The following is a 14,156-nucleotide window of genomic DNA, read 5'->3' as shown; positions in this document are numbered from 1 at the left end:
CCTGATTACATACCTCTCCTGCTGCTGCTGCTGGCTGTCCAGCAGCAGACTGAAGGTGGCTGCTGCTGTGCACAGGTATATAAAGGCTCAGAGCCTATTATGACACGCGCAGCCAGCGTTCCATTGCCACATTCCATCTACTGCAGGCAGGATACCTGGCTGGCTGAATGTCGCTGAGAAGCTCACAGAGACCGCCATAAGCAACAGTTTAACAGAATGCCACAGACTAATCAACCAAACTTTTTGGGTTGGGTTCTCTTTTATAGTCTGCAGGCATTAAATGAAAGAAGTCAGTGTTCCAGCAGAGGGAGACAACGTTTCAGAAAAGGCATTGTAGCAAACCAAAAAAGAAATTTTAAGCGCAGCAGAGTAACCAGCGCACATACCTGTTAGCTCAGGTGAGTTTAAAAGGCTGCTGTTGATAACAAGGGCATTTGCTAAATAGATGGTGTGTGTGCAACAATATACTGAAAGGTCAATTATATTGTGCAGCTTATCTCACCACCTGTAGTTATTTAGGTGAAAGCTCCAAAATGCTTGCCTAATATGTCTGTTTATCCAAAAGGAAGTAAAAAGGGAGAGCTAGAAAGATAGCATTGCATCACATTACATGGCAATGCAATGCACAGTTGCTGAAGTTGAACCAAAATGAGCTTGTAATCTGGCTTCTGCAACTTTGAACATGAAAAATCCAATGAGGAGAAGAAAAGCAAAGCCAAAGAGTCCATCCCAAAATCCGACAAACAAGCAAAATGAACAAAAAACATTGAATTCAATTCTTTCTGATTTTAGAAACTGCATTAAAGAAGGGGTGCACCGGTCCTGGAGATACTGCAATACCAGGTCAATGCGTGGAGTGGACAGAGCAAGCTCTTTTTCCATCTCCCTGTTCTAAAAATCCATTTAATATATGGTCCCCAGATAGGGGACGTATCAGATATTAAACTGATAAGAACAGATACTACACTTGATCTTAGCCAAAAGGCCGAGAAGCGATAACCAGAATTGGTTTCAAACTACGGAGCCACCCAAGGATCCTGAAAAGTCCATTTGTGGAGATGAGCTCCTGGACTCCCGTTAAGAAGACATGTTGTCAACCTCTAGATCCCTTACATGCCTGCACTTTTCGGCTTGCTGCTGCTGCAATCCACGCGTTTTAGATCTGCATAACTCCACCTCTTTAAACACAGCACCTTCACCCCCTGCTGTTCCCACCCGCCTCAACACCGTTGGAAGGGAGGAGAACCAATTAAGGCGGGGGGTGGGGTGGAACGAGCAGCTGTCTACCCTTAGCAGGAGGGCTCCTGATTACATACCTCTCCTGCTGCTGCTGCTGCTGGCTGTCCAGCAGCAGACTGAAGGTGGCTGCTGCTGTGCACAGGTATATAAAGGCTCAGAGCCTATTATGACACGCGCAGCCAGCGTTCCATTGCCACATTCCATCTACTGCAGGCAGGATACCTGGCTGGCTGAATGTCGCTGAGAAGCTCACAGAGACCGCCATAAGCAACAGTTTAACAGAATGCCACAGACTAATCAACCAAACTTTTTGGGTTGGGTTCTCTTTTATAGTCTGCAGGCATTAAATGAAAGAAGTCAGTGTTCCAGCAGAGGGAGACAACGTTTCAGAAAAGGCATTGTAGCAAACCAAAAAAGAAATTTTAAGCGCAGCAGAGTAACCAGCGCACATACCTGTTAGCTCAGGTGAGTTTAAAAGGCTGCTGTTGATAACAAGGGCATTTGCTAAATAGATGGTGTGTGTGCAACAATATACTGAAAGGTCAATTATATTGTGCAGCTTATCTCACCACCTGTAGTTATTTAGGTGAAAGCTCCAAAATGCTTGCCTAATATGTCTGTTTATCCAAAAGGAAGTAAAAAGGGAGAGCTAGAAAGATAGCATTGCATCACATTACATGGCAATGCAATGCACAGTTGCTGAAGTTGAACCAAAATGAGCTTGTAATCTGGCTTCTGCAACTTTGAACATGAGAAATCCAATGAGGAGAAGAAAAGCAAAGCCAAAGAGTCCATCCCAAAATCCGACAAACAAGCAAAATGAACAAAAAACATTGAATTCAATTCTTTCTGATTTTAGAAACTGCATTAAAGAAGGGGTGCACCGGTCCTGGAGATACTGCAATACCAGGTCAATGCGTGGAGTGGACAGAGCAAGCTCTTTTTCCATCTCCCTGTTCTAAAAATCCATTTAATATATGGTCCCCAGATAGGGGACGTATCAGATATTAAACTGATAAGAACAGATTTTTTTTAATTTGGCTATCCCCTGCAGAGGGATAAAACCGTTTATTAAAACTTTAACAAATTACAAGCATAATTACACAAATACCAAACGTTAAAAGACAAATGAAATTTACAAAACAAAAAAATACAAAGATTTTAAATAATTAGGTTCCATTGGTCAACAAGCCATTTTTTGGAAATATGTACATTTTTCTTTTTGTCAATTAAATAATAAGTATACATTTCACATAAACATAAACTTAAAACATCATTCACTGATAAAACATCTTGTTTAAAAATAGCAATGTTGCGCGCTTTCCAGAGAGATGACTTGGCGCAGTTCACTGTCTTCCAAGCCATTGTGTACTGGTCCATTGTGGGGCATTCCATAAGTCCGTATAGCACAGTTTTATATGTAAAGTCCTTGAGGTCTGCCACCCTTTCCAGTAGGGGGAGCAGTCTTCTCCAGAAATCCTTTGCAAAATTACATGTCCATAATAGATGTTCCACCGTTTCCTCGTCTTGGCATCCGGCTCTTGGGCAGATGGCAGACCTCACAAATCCTCTTCTGTATTGGAATGCCCGGCAAGGAAGACAGCGGTGCATGCAACTCCAAGCCAGATCTCTCTGTTCATTAAAAAGATAAAAAACGTTAATCATTTTCCAGATAGACATAGATTTGTCATCATCATATCTGTCAACATTACATATTTCCTCACTTTTACGTATTTCTTTAATTAGTTTCTTACTATTTCTTAATTCCTCTATTTTCTTAGTCCCTAAATTAAAATCGGACACTATTTTCCTTAAAATCTCATAATGCGTCGACAAATTAAAAGCATGGGGCACAGATATATTAACTTCATACCATCCAAACTTTCTCATAAAAAATCCTGTATTAAAACGCATAAAAAAGGACCAATAGTGATTCTTAAAAAGGGCATTAAAACAGTAAACGAACAGATGGATTAAAAGAAACTTATTAAAATCTGGAAAATCTTTACCACCTTTTACTTTTGATTTCATCATGATTTCTCTTTTCAGCTTTTCCATTTTTGAGTTCCAAAAGAAGGTAAAACAGGTTTTGGTTATCTTTTTTAAAACATTAACAGGCGGGGGGAAAACCATGCTAAGATACAATAAAAGAGGTAAAATCACCATCTTTAAAACCAATACTTTACCCTCCATTGTAAGTCTCCTCATGTTCCACATACATATTTTCGTATTTACTTTCTGTGTAACTGTTTCCCAACTATTATAACCATCATTATTTTCAGTGAATGATATACCTAAAATGGAAATGGATTCGGAGACATTAATTGGTACATCACGTAAAATCATCCCCCCAACACTTAAAATGTTACACTTATTAAAATTGATTTTAAAACCAGAAGCTAGACAAAAGGATTGCACTTGATGGAGAGTGGCCGTAAGTGATGGTGCATCTGTACACAAGACCGCCACGTCATCCATGTAGCCTACAACCTTGGCCTCCAAACCACCGCTTCCAGGCAGAGGGACACCGCATATCTGTTTATTTTGGCGTATTGCACATAACATTGGTTCCAGTGCACAGATAAACAGTAGGGGGGACAGAGGGCATCCCTGTTTCACCCCTGACCGTAAAAATACCTCTTGTGTCTTAAAACCATTCACTAAAATCTTACTTGTACAATCCTTGTAAAATGCTTTAAGCGATAGTAAAAACCCTTCTGGTATGCCCATTTTCTCTAAAACTTTAAAAAGATAAAAGTGTGAGACACGGTCAAATGCTTTTTCAAAATCAATAGATAAAATCGCTATTTTCCCCTTTCTGTCTTTCACATCCTCAATACAGTATTTCACTAAATTCAGATTGTCCCATATACTGCGCCCCGGCACCCCACACACTTGATTAGAATGAATAACTTTGCTGATGACTTCTTTTAGACGATTTGCACAAATTTTAGCCATTATTTTATAGTCACAATTTAAAAGTGTTATTGGTCTCCAGTTTTCTAATTTTGATTTATCGCCTTTTTTGTATAGGAGGGAGACTTCACCTTTCTTCCAGGAATTTAATAAAACCTTATTATTAAAAACCTCAGTAAACAAATAAAACAAATCATCTTTTAAAATATCATAAAAACATACATAAAATTCTATTGGGATGCCATCAGGACCAGGGACCTTTCCAGTTTTAAAACTTTTAATAGTTTTTAACACTTCTTGTTCCGTTAAAACTTGGGATAAAAACTCTTGGGATGCGGGATCTAAAACAGCTGTTAGTCCTTGCAGTGAATCATCCATTAATTTATTATCTATATTTTTTCCATTAAAAAGATTAGAAAAAAAAACCTCAACTTTACCCAGCATATTTTTTATATTATTCTCACCATCTATATGGTCAATTATCACTTTTTCTTTTTTATTTTTCCTAAAAAAATATCTGGAACACTTTTCATTTTCTTCTATATGTTGTACTCTAGAACGAAAAATTATCTCTTTTCCTTTTTGTTCTAGCCATTTTGAAATCTCTTCTTTTAAGTTTGAAATATCAACTTGTACATCTATCCCATTGTCTCTGAGCTTAAATAATGTTTGTAGGCGGGTATTTAAAATTCTATATTCTTCATATTTTTCTTTGGCTCTACATATACTCTTTTTAATAAAAAAGTCTTTTATTTTTACTTTCATTCTATCCCACCATACACTCATAGTCTCATTTGTTTTTTTCCCTTTTCTACATTTCCTATAAAACTCAATAAAATCTGATAAAATCTGCGGGTCGGTTAAAAGGGATACGTTCATTTTCCAGCTTTTCTTACCACATTTTTTGTTGTCATTTACTTTTATGGTAAAGGATAAAAGTTTATGGTCTGAAAATATATTAGTTAAAACTTCACATTTGGCAGGTATTGTTTTATCTGAACCAAAAATAAAATCAATCCTAGAGCTACAATTAGCATTGCTCCAAGTGAAACCGGCGTCCTCTGTGCTGTCACTATGACACTCTTTATATATGTCTATCAATTTAGCATCTTTGACTATATCATGTAGCATACCTGAGGTTTTATCGTAGTTCCTGCTTACAGAGCTGGAGCGCCGGTTTTCACCTTTTAAAACACAATTAAAATCCCCTGCTAAGATAAAAGGTTCAGAGTTATTAATAAATAATGGTAAAAGATCAAGCATTTCGGCTCTTTCATTTTTCTCTGGGGATCCATAAAAATTTAAAAACTGCCATCTAATACCATCAATAAAAGCTTTCACTAATAAAATACGACCTGGTAAAATTTCCTGAATAAAATCAATTAAAACGTTCCCTTTAAAAAGTATGGCTACACCCGCTGATCCTGCAGCATTCGATCCGGACCAGACAGATGGCCCACACTTCCACTCATCTTTATATTTTTGATATGACATTTCATGTGGGATATTACATTCTTGCAGAAAAAATACAGATGCAGTAAAACACGTAAAAAAATTAAAAAGAGCAGTTCTTCTCGTGTTAGATTTTATGCCTCTCACGTTGAGGGAAATACCTTTGAGTTCAGCCATCATTAGAAAATGTAGAAATTTTACTTAGGTAACTAAGAGCAACGGATTTACCTGTCCGATGAACCTGATCAGACCACTGGGCTTGCGCCTCCCTCCTCATCTGATATTATCGTCACGAGAGTCTCCGTGGAGGAGGAAAGATTACCACATTTATATAAACCCGACGCTACACTGGCATAGCTCGGAGGGCTGGCTGGCAGAACCCGCTGGGTCTCCATTGGCTGGCCATGCAGTTCCTCATCAGGTGGGTCCCCGAGGGGTTCCGACGCCCCTGTTTGACCTGTAGAAGGTCGTCCTAAAGGAGGAGGTTGCGCACAAGGCAGAGCCTCTGACTCTTCAGAGGCAGCAAGATCCCGGTCCCCACTTGTAGCAGCGGAGACCGAAACCCCTGAGGGTCCAGCGTCCACGTCCCCTTCTGGAGAAGTGTCCATCTGTTCACCTCCTGCTGCCTCCTCCGAACCACCCTTTTTCTTTTTCTTAGGACCCACCTTTATCCACTCAGCGCCCTCAGCACTAGGAGACCCAGACTGGGCATGGGCTTCTGTGTCGGCCTTTTGCCGGTCCCTTTTGACCTTACCAGTAGTGCCCTTCTGCTCCTTCTCAGCCCTCCTTTTGGACTCCCGCAGGTCCTGCAGCCAGGTTTTGGGATTTGGTATTTTACCTGTCATAGACTCTGGAGACACTTCACTATTTGGTACGCCCTTATTGTCTCCAGAGGCTCCAGGTTGTTGTTCCTCCTCCTGAGGGGTGGTCTGATCTTTTGGTCCTTGGTCGGACGTCTTGGACTTCCCCTTTTGCTCATCTTCCCGAAATCTGTGAGGGCAAGAAAAATAAAAGTGACCTGGAGTCTGGCAAAAACTGCATTTCTTTTCCTTAGGGCATTCTTTTGTCTCATGTTCTTCACTAGCACAATTTCTACATGATACATGACAGTTTTCTTTTGAATGACCATAGCGCCCACAATTTCTGCAATATACTGGCATCCCAGAAAAGAAGAAATCCCCATTTGTTTGCCCAATTTTGAAACGGGCAGGGGGGAGCCGTATACCACCTGGTGTATTTGGATCTCTTGTACACTTCACAAGGAATTTCCACTTAGATGTCCATATGTTATATTCGTTTAATATCTTCCCAATACATTTAACACTTTTAAAATAAATTGCTAGAAATGACATTACTTCTGGAGCAGAAACAAAGGGCGAAAATATTTTTACAATAACCAGTCTTACCTCATCCAGGACGTGCTCAACAATTTGTATCCCTTTCAAAACAGGACTATTTTCAACTTTTTTTAACTTTTCTAGTACATCTCTAAAAATACCTTCTCCGGTGAATGTGATGTCATAGTCACCTCTTCTGGGATAATCCTGGATGGAGAGAATTTCATTCCTTTGTACGCCAAGAAGGTTCCTGAGCACGTCCTGGACTACATACCCTAATTTCCTCATATCCGAGCCACCCGCCGTGAAGTGAACTCGGATAGAGTTTTTTAGCCTCGCATAAAGAGGCACGAGGTTTGGGTCAACCTCCATGGAAAAAGGCAACAAGGTTGCAAATTGCAGCCGCTTGCAATCTGCGCTCCCAGTGTTCTTGCAGCGAAAAACACCTGGAAGCTGGGGGATCGCAACTCGTTACCCTGGGACTAAGCCCTCTCCCTAATAGCAGCAAGCAGGTTAAGTCCACCAAAGTGGACAATCCTGCCAGGCCAAGGAGAGGGGTACCCGAGTGCCCTTCAACCACAATCTCCTGCAATAAAGCACTTGATCGTAGCCAAAAGGCCGAGAAGCGATAACCAGAATTGGTTTCAAACTACGGAGCCACCCAAGGATCCTGAAAAGTCCATTTGTGGAGATGAGCTCCTGGACTCCCGTTAAGAAGACATGTTGTCAACCTCTAGATCCCTTACATGCCTGCACTTTTCGGCTTGCTGCTGCTGCAATCCACGCGTTTTAGATCTGCATAACTCCACCTCTTTAAACACAGCACCTTCACCCCCTGCTGTTCCCACCCGCCTCAACACCGTTGGAAGGGAGGAGAACCAATTAAGGCGGGGGGTGGGGTGGAACGAGCAGCTGTCTACCCTTAGCAGGAGGGCTCCTGATTACATACCTCTCCTGCTGCTGCTGCTGCTGGCTGTCCAGCAGCAGACTGAAGGTGGCTGCTGCTGTGCACAGGTATATAAAGGCTCAGAGCCTATTATGACACGCGCAGCCAGCGTTCCATTGCCACATTCCATCTACTGCAGGCAGGATACCTGGCTGGCTGAATGTCGCTGAGAAGCTCACAGAGACCGCCATAAGCAACAGTTTAACAGAATGCCACAGACTAATCAACCAAACTTTTTGGGTTGGGTTCTCTTTTATAGTCTGCAGGCATTAAATGAAAGAAGTCAGTGTTCCAGCAGAGGGAGACAACGTTTCAGAAAAGGCATTGTAGCAAACCAAAAAAGAAATTTTAAGCGCAGCAGAGTAACCAGCGCACATACCTGTTAGCTCAGGTGAGTTTAAAAGGCTGCTGTTGATAACAAGGGCATTTGCTAAATAGATGGTGTGTGTGCAACAATATACTGAAAGGTCAATTATATTGTGCAGCTTATCTCACCACCTGTAGTTATTTAGGTGAAAGCTCCAAAATGCTTGCCTAATATGTCTGTTTATCCAAAAGGAAGTAAAAAGGGAGAGCTAGAAAGATAGCATTGCATCACATTACATGGCAATGCAATGCACAGTTGCTGAAGTTGAACCAAAATGAGCTTGTAATCTGGCTTCTGCAACTTTGAACATGAGAAATCCAATGAGGAGAAGAAAAGCAAAGCCAAAGAGTCCATCCCAAAATCCGACAAACAAGCAAAATGAACAAAAAACATTGAATTCAATTCTTTCTGATTTTAGAAACTGCATTAAAGAAGGGGTGCACCGGTCCTGGAGATACTGCAATACCAGGTCAATGCGTGGAGTGGACAGAGCAAGCTCTTTTTCCATCTCCCTGTTCTAAAAATCCATTTAATATATGGTCCCCAGATAGGGGACGTATCAGATATTAAACTGATAAGAACAGATACTACACTTGATCTTAGCCAAAAGGCCGAGAAGCGATAACCAGAATTGGTTTCAAACTACGGAGCCACCCAAGGATCCTGAAAAGTCCATTTGTGGAGATGAGCTCCTGGACTCCCGTTAAGAAGACATGTTGTCAACCTCTAGATCCCTTACATGCCTGCACTTTTCGGCTTGCTGCTGCTGCAATCCACGCGTTTTAGATCTGCATAACTCCACCTCTTTAAACACAGCACCTTCACCCCCTGCTGTTCCCACCCGCCTCAACACCGTTGGAAGGGAGGAGAACCAATTAAGGCAGGGGGTGGGGTGGAACGAGCAGCTGTCTACCCTTAGCAGGAGGGCTCCTGATTACATACCTCTCCTGCTGCTGCTGCTGCTGGCTGTCCAGCAGCAGACTGAAGGTGGCTGCTGCTGTGCACAGGTATATAAAGGCTCAGAGCCTATTATGACACGCGCAGCCAGCGTTCCATTGCCACATTCCATCTACTGCAGGCAGGATACCTGGCTGGCTGAATGTCGCTGAGAAGCTCACAGAGACCGCCATAAGCAACAGTTTAACAGAATGCCACAGACTAATCAACCAAACTTTTTGGGTTGGGTTCTCTTTTATAGTCTGCAGGCATTAAATGAAAGAAGTCAGTGTTCCAGCAGAGGGAGACAACGTTTCAGAAAAGGCATTGTAGCAAACCAAAAAAGAAATTTTAAGCGCAGCAGAGTAACCAGCGCACATACCTGTTAGCTCAGGTGAGTTTAAAAGGCTGCTGTTGATAACAAGGGCATTTGCTAAATAGATGGGGTGTGTGCAACAATATACTGAAAGGTCAATTATATTGTGCAGCTTATCTCACCACCTGTAGTTATTTAGGTGAAAGCTCCAAAATGCTTGCCTAATATGTCTGTTTATCCAAAAGGAAGTAAAAAGGGAGAGCTAGAAAGATAGCATTGCATCACATTACATGGCAATGCAATGCACAGTTGCTGAAGTTGAACCAAAATGAGCTTGTAATCTGGCTTCTGCAACTTTGAACATGAGAAATCCAATGAGGAGAAGAAAAGCAAAGCCAAAGAGTCCATCCCAAAATCCGACAAACAAGCAAAATGAACAAAAAACATTGAATTCAATTCTTTCTGATTTTAGAAACTGCATTAAAGAAGGGGTGCACCGGTCCTGGAGATACTGCAATACCAGGTCAATGCGTGGAGTGGACAGAGCAAGCTCTTTTTCCATCTCCCTGTTCTAAAAATCCATTTAATATATGGTCCCCAGATAGGGGACGTATCAGATATTAAACTGATAAGAACAGATACTACACTTGATCTTAGCCAAAAGGCCCGAGAAGCGATAACCAGAATTGGTTTCAAACTACGGAGCCACCCAAGGATCCTGAAAAGTCCATTTGTGGAGATGAGCTCCTGGACTCCCGTTAAGAAGACATGTTGTCAACCTCTAGATCCCTTACATGCCTGCACTTTTCGGCTTGCTGCTGCTGCAATCCACGCGTTTTAGATCTGCATAACTCCACCTCTTTAAACACAGCACCTTCACCCCCCTGCTGTTCCCACCCGCCTCAACACCGTTGGAAGGGAGGAGAACCAATTAAGGCGGGGGGTGGGGTGGAACGAGCAGCTGTCTACCCTTAGCAGGAGGGCTCCTGATTACATACCTCTCCTGCTGCTGCTGCTGCTGGCTGTCCAGCAGCAGACTGAAGGTGGCTGCTGCTGTGCACAGGTATATAAAGGCTCAGAGCCTATTATGACACGCGCAGCCAGCGTTCCATTGCCACATTCCATCTACTGCAGGCAGGATACCTGGCTGGCTGAATGTCGCTGAGAAGCTCACAGAGACCGCCATAAGCAACAGTTTAACAGAATGCCACAGACTAATCAACCAAACTTTTTGGGTTGGGTTCTCTTTTATAGTCTGCAGGCATTAAATGAAAGAAGTCAGTGTTCCAGCAGAGGGAGACAACGTTTCAGAAAAGGCATTGTAGCAAACCAAAAAAGAAATTTTAAGCGCAGCAGAGTAACCAGCGCACATACCTGTTAGCTCAGGTGAGTTTAAAAGGCTGCTGTTGATAACAAGGGCATTTGCTAAATAGATGGTGTGTGTGCAACAATATACTGAAAGGTCAATTATATTGTGCAGCTTATCTCACCACCTGTAGTTATTTAGGTGAAAGCTCCAAAATGCTTGCCTAATATGTCTGTTTATCCAAAAGGAAGTAAAAAGGGAGAGCTAGAAAGATAGCATTGCATCACATTACATGGCAATGCAATGCACAGTTGCTGAAGTTGAACCAAAATGAGCTTGTAATCTGGCTTCTGCAACTTTGAACATGAGAAATCCAATGAGGAGAAGAAAAGCAAAGCCAAAGAGTCCATCCCAAAATCCGACAAACAAGCAAAATGAACAAAAAACATTGAATTCAATTCTTTCTGATTTTAGAAACTGCATTAAAGAAGGGGTGCACCGGTCCTGGAGATACTGCAATACCAGGTCAATGCGTGGAGTGGACAGAGCAAGCTCTTTTTCCATCTCCCTGTTCTAAAAATCCATTTAATATATGGTCCCCAGATAGGGGACGTATCAGATATTAAACTGATAAGAACAGATACTACACTTGATCTTAGCCAAAAGGCCGAGAAGCGATAACCAGAATTGGTTTCAAACTACGGAGCCACCCAAGGATCCTGAAAAGTCCATTTGTGGAGATGAGCTCCTGGACTCCCGTTAAGAAGACATGTTGTCAACCTCTAGATCCCTTATATGCCTGCACTTTTCGGCTTGCTGCTGCTGCAATCCACGCGTTTTAGATCTGCATAACTCCACCTCTTTAAACACAGCACCTTCACCCCCTGCTGTTCCCACCCGCCTCAACACCGTTGGAAGGGAGGAGAACCAATTAAGGCGGGGGGTGGGGTGGAACGAGCAGCTGTCTACCCTTAGCAGGAGGGCTCCTGATTACATACCTCTCCTGCTGCTGCTGCTGCTGGCTGTCCAGCAGCAGACTGAAGGTGGCTGCTGCTGTGCACAGGTATATAAAGGCTCAGAGCCTATTATGACACGCGCAGCCAGCGTTCCATTGCCACATTCCATCTACTGCAGGCAGGATACCTGGCTGGCTGAATGTCGCTGAGAAGCTCACAGAGACCGCCATAAGCAACAGTTTAACAGAATGCCACAGACTAATCAACCAAACTTTTTGGGTTGGGTTCTCTTTTATAGTCTGCAGGCATTAAATGAAAGAAGTCAGTGTTCCAGCAGAGGGAGACAACGTTTCAGAAAAGGCATTGTAGCAAACCAAAAAAGAAATTTTAAGCGCAGCAGAGTAACCAGCGCACATACCTGTTAGCTCAGGTGAGTTTAAAAGGCTGCTGTTGATAACAAGGGCATTTGCTAAATAGATGGTGTGTGTGCAACAATATACTGAAAGGTCAATTATATTGTGCAGCTTATCTCACCACCTGTAGTTATTTAGGTGAAAGCTCCAAAATGCTTGCCTAATATGTCTGTTTATCCAAAAGGAAGTAAAAAGGGAGAGCTAGAAAGATAGCATTGCATCACATTACATGGCAATGCAATGCACAGTTGCTGAAGTTGAACCAAAATGAGCTTGTAATCTGGCTTCTGCAACTTTGAACATGAAAAATCCAATGAGGAGAAGAAAAGCAAAGCCAAAGAGTCCATCCCAAAATCCGACAAACAAGCAAAATGAACAAAAAACATTGAATTCAATTCTTTCTGATTTTAGAAACTGCATTAAAGAAGGGGTGCACCGGTCCTGGAGATACTGCAATACCAGGTCAATGCGTGGAGTGGACAGAGCAAGCTCTTTTTCCATCTCCCTGTTCTAAAAATCCATTTAATATATGATCCCCAGATAGGGGACGTATCAGATATTAAACTGATAAGAACAGATACTACACTTGATCTTAGCCAAAAGGCCGAGAAGCGATAACCAGAATTGGTTTCAAACTACGGAGCCACCCAAGGATCCTGAAAAGTCCATTTGTGGAGATGAGCTCCTGGACTCCCGTTAAGAAGACATGTTGTCAACCTCTAGATCCCTTACATGCCTGCACTTTTCGGCTTGCTGCTGCTGCAATCCACGCGTTTTAGATCTGCATAACTCCACCTCTTTAAACACAGCACCTTCACCCCCTGCTGTTCCCACCCGCCTCAACACCGTTGGAAGGGAGGAGAACCAATTAAGGCGGGGGGTGGGGTGGAACGAGCAGCTGTCCCTTAGCAGGAGGGCTCCTGATTACATACCTCTCCTGCTGCTGCTGCTGCTGGCTGTCCAGCAGCAGACTGAAGGTGGCTGCTGCTGTGCACAGGTATATAAAGGCTCAGAGCCTATTATGACACGCGCAGCCAGCGTTCCATTGCCACATTCCATCTACTGCAGGCAGGATACCTGGCTGGCTGAATGTCGCTGAGAAGCTCACAGAGACCGCCATAAGCAACAGTTTAACAGAATGCCACAGACTAATCAACCAAACTTTTTGGGTTGGGTTCTCTTTTATAGTCTGCAGGCATTAAATGAAAGAAGTCAGTGTTCCAGCAGAGGGAGACAACGTTTCAGAAAAGGCATTGTAGCAAACCAAAAAAGAAATTTTAAGCGCAGCAGAGTAACCAGCGCACATACCTGTTAGCTCAGGTGAGTTTAAAAGGCTGCTGTTGATAACAAGGGCATTTGCTAAATAGATGGTGTGTGTGCAACAATATACTGAAAGGTCAATTATATTGTGCAGCTTATCTCACCACCTGTAGTTATTTAGGTGAAAGCTCCAAAATGCTTGCCTAATATGTCTGTTTATCCAAAAGGAAGTAAAAAGGGAGAGCTAGAAAGATAGCATTGCATCACATTACATGGCAATGCAATGCACAGTTGCTGAAGTTGAACCAAAATGAGCTTGTAATCTGGCTTCTGCAACTTTGAACATGAAAAATCCAATGAGGAGAAGAAAAGCAAAGCCAAAGAGTCCATCCCAAAATCCGACAAACAAGCAAAATGAACAAAAAACATTGAATTCAATTCTTTCTGATTTTAGAAACTGCATTAAAGAAGGGGTGCACCGGTCCTGGAGATACTGCAATACCAGGTCAATGCGTGGAGTGGACAGAGCAAGCTCTTTTTCCATCTCCCTGTTCTAAAAATCCATTTAATATATGGTCCCCAGATAGGGGACGTATCAGATATTAAACTGATAAGAACAGATACTACACTTGATCTTAGCCAAAAGGCCGAGAAGCGATAACCAGAATTGGTTTCAAACTACGGAGCCACCCAAGGATCCTGAAAAGTCCAT

General features: G+C 42.5%; 7 non-coding genes across 7 annotated transcripts; all 7 read right to left on the bottom strand.

The window, feature by feature from the left end:
• Nucleotides 1-806: 806 nt before the first annotated feature.
• On the bottom strand, nt 807-997 carry LOC141208021 (U2 spliceosomal RNA). Its single transcript, XR_012278292.1, has one exon. It is a non-coding gene; the product is annotated as a U2 spliceosomal RNA (small nuclear RNA).
• Nucleotides 998-2,112: 1,115 nt separating this feature from the next.
• LOC141208157 (U2 spliceosomal RNA) lies at nt 2,113-2,299 on the bottom strand. The gene has a single exon (XR_012278423.1). It is a non-coding gene; the product is annotated as a U2 spliceosomal RNA (small nuclear RNA).
• A 6,390-nt stretch (nt 2,300-8,689) lies between these two features.
• Nucleotides 8,690-8,880, bottom strand: LOC141208020 (U2 spliceosomal RNA). Its single transcript, XR_012278291.1, has one exon. It is a non-coding gene; the product is annotated as a U2 spliceosomal RNA (small nuclear RNA).
• Nucleotides 8,881-9,995: 1,115 nt separating this feature from the next.
• On the bottom strand, nt 9,996-10,187 carry LOC141208135 (U2 spliceosomal RNA). The gene has a single exon (XR_012278401.1). It is a non-coding gene; the product is annotated as a U2 spliceosomal RNA (small nuclear RNA).
• Nucleotides 10,188-11,303: 1,116 nt separating this feature from the next.
• On the bottom strand, nt 11,304-11,494 carry LOC141208019 (U2 spliceosomal RNA). The gene has a single exon (XR_012278290.1). It is a non-coding gene; the product is annotated as a U2 spliceosomal RNA (small nuclear RNA).
• Nucleotides 11,495-12,609: 1,115 nt separating this feature from the next.
• Nucleotides 12,610-12,800, bottom strand: LOC141208103 (U2 spliceosomal RNA). Its single transcript, XR_012278371.1, has one exon. It is a non-coding gene; the product is annotated as a U2 spliceosomal RNA (small nuclear RNA).
• Nucleotides 12,801-13,912: 1,112 nt separating this feature from the next.
• On the bottom strand, nt 13,913-14,103 carry LOC141208018 (U2 spliceosomal RNA). Its single transcript, XR_012278289.1, has one exon. It is a non-coding gene; the product is annotated as a U2 spliceosomal RNA (small nuclear RNA).
• Nucleotides 14,104-14,156: the final 53 nt, after the last annotated feature.

This window comes from Phyllobates terribilis, unplaced genomic scaffold, assembly GCF_046119375.1.
Source record: "Phyllobates terribilis strain yellow unplaced genomic scaffold, ASM4611937v1 Scaffold_168__1_contigs__length_4147262, whole genome shotgun sequence".
NCBI lineage: Eukaryota > Metazoa > Chordata > Amphibia > Anura > Dendrobatidae > Phyllobates > Phyllobates terribilis.
Note: the sequence above shows the minus strand (reverse complement) of the source record. Positions and strands in the feature narration are given on the sequence as shown.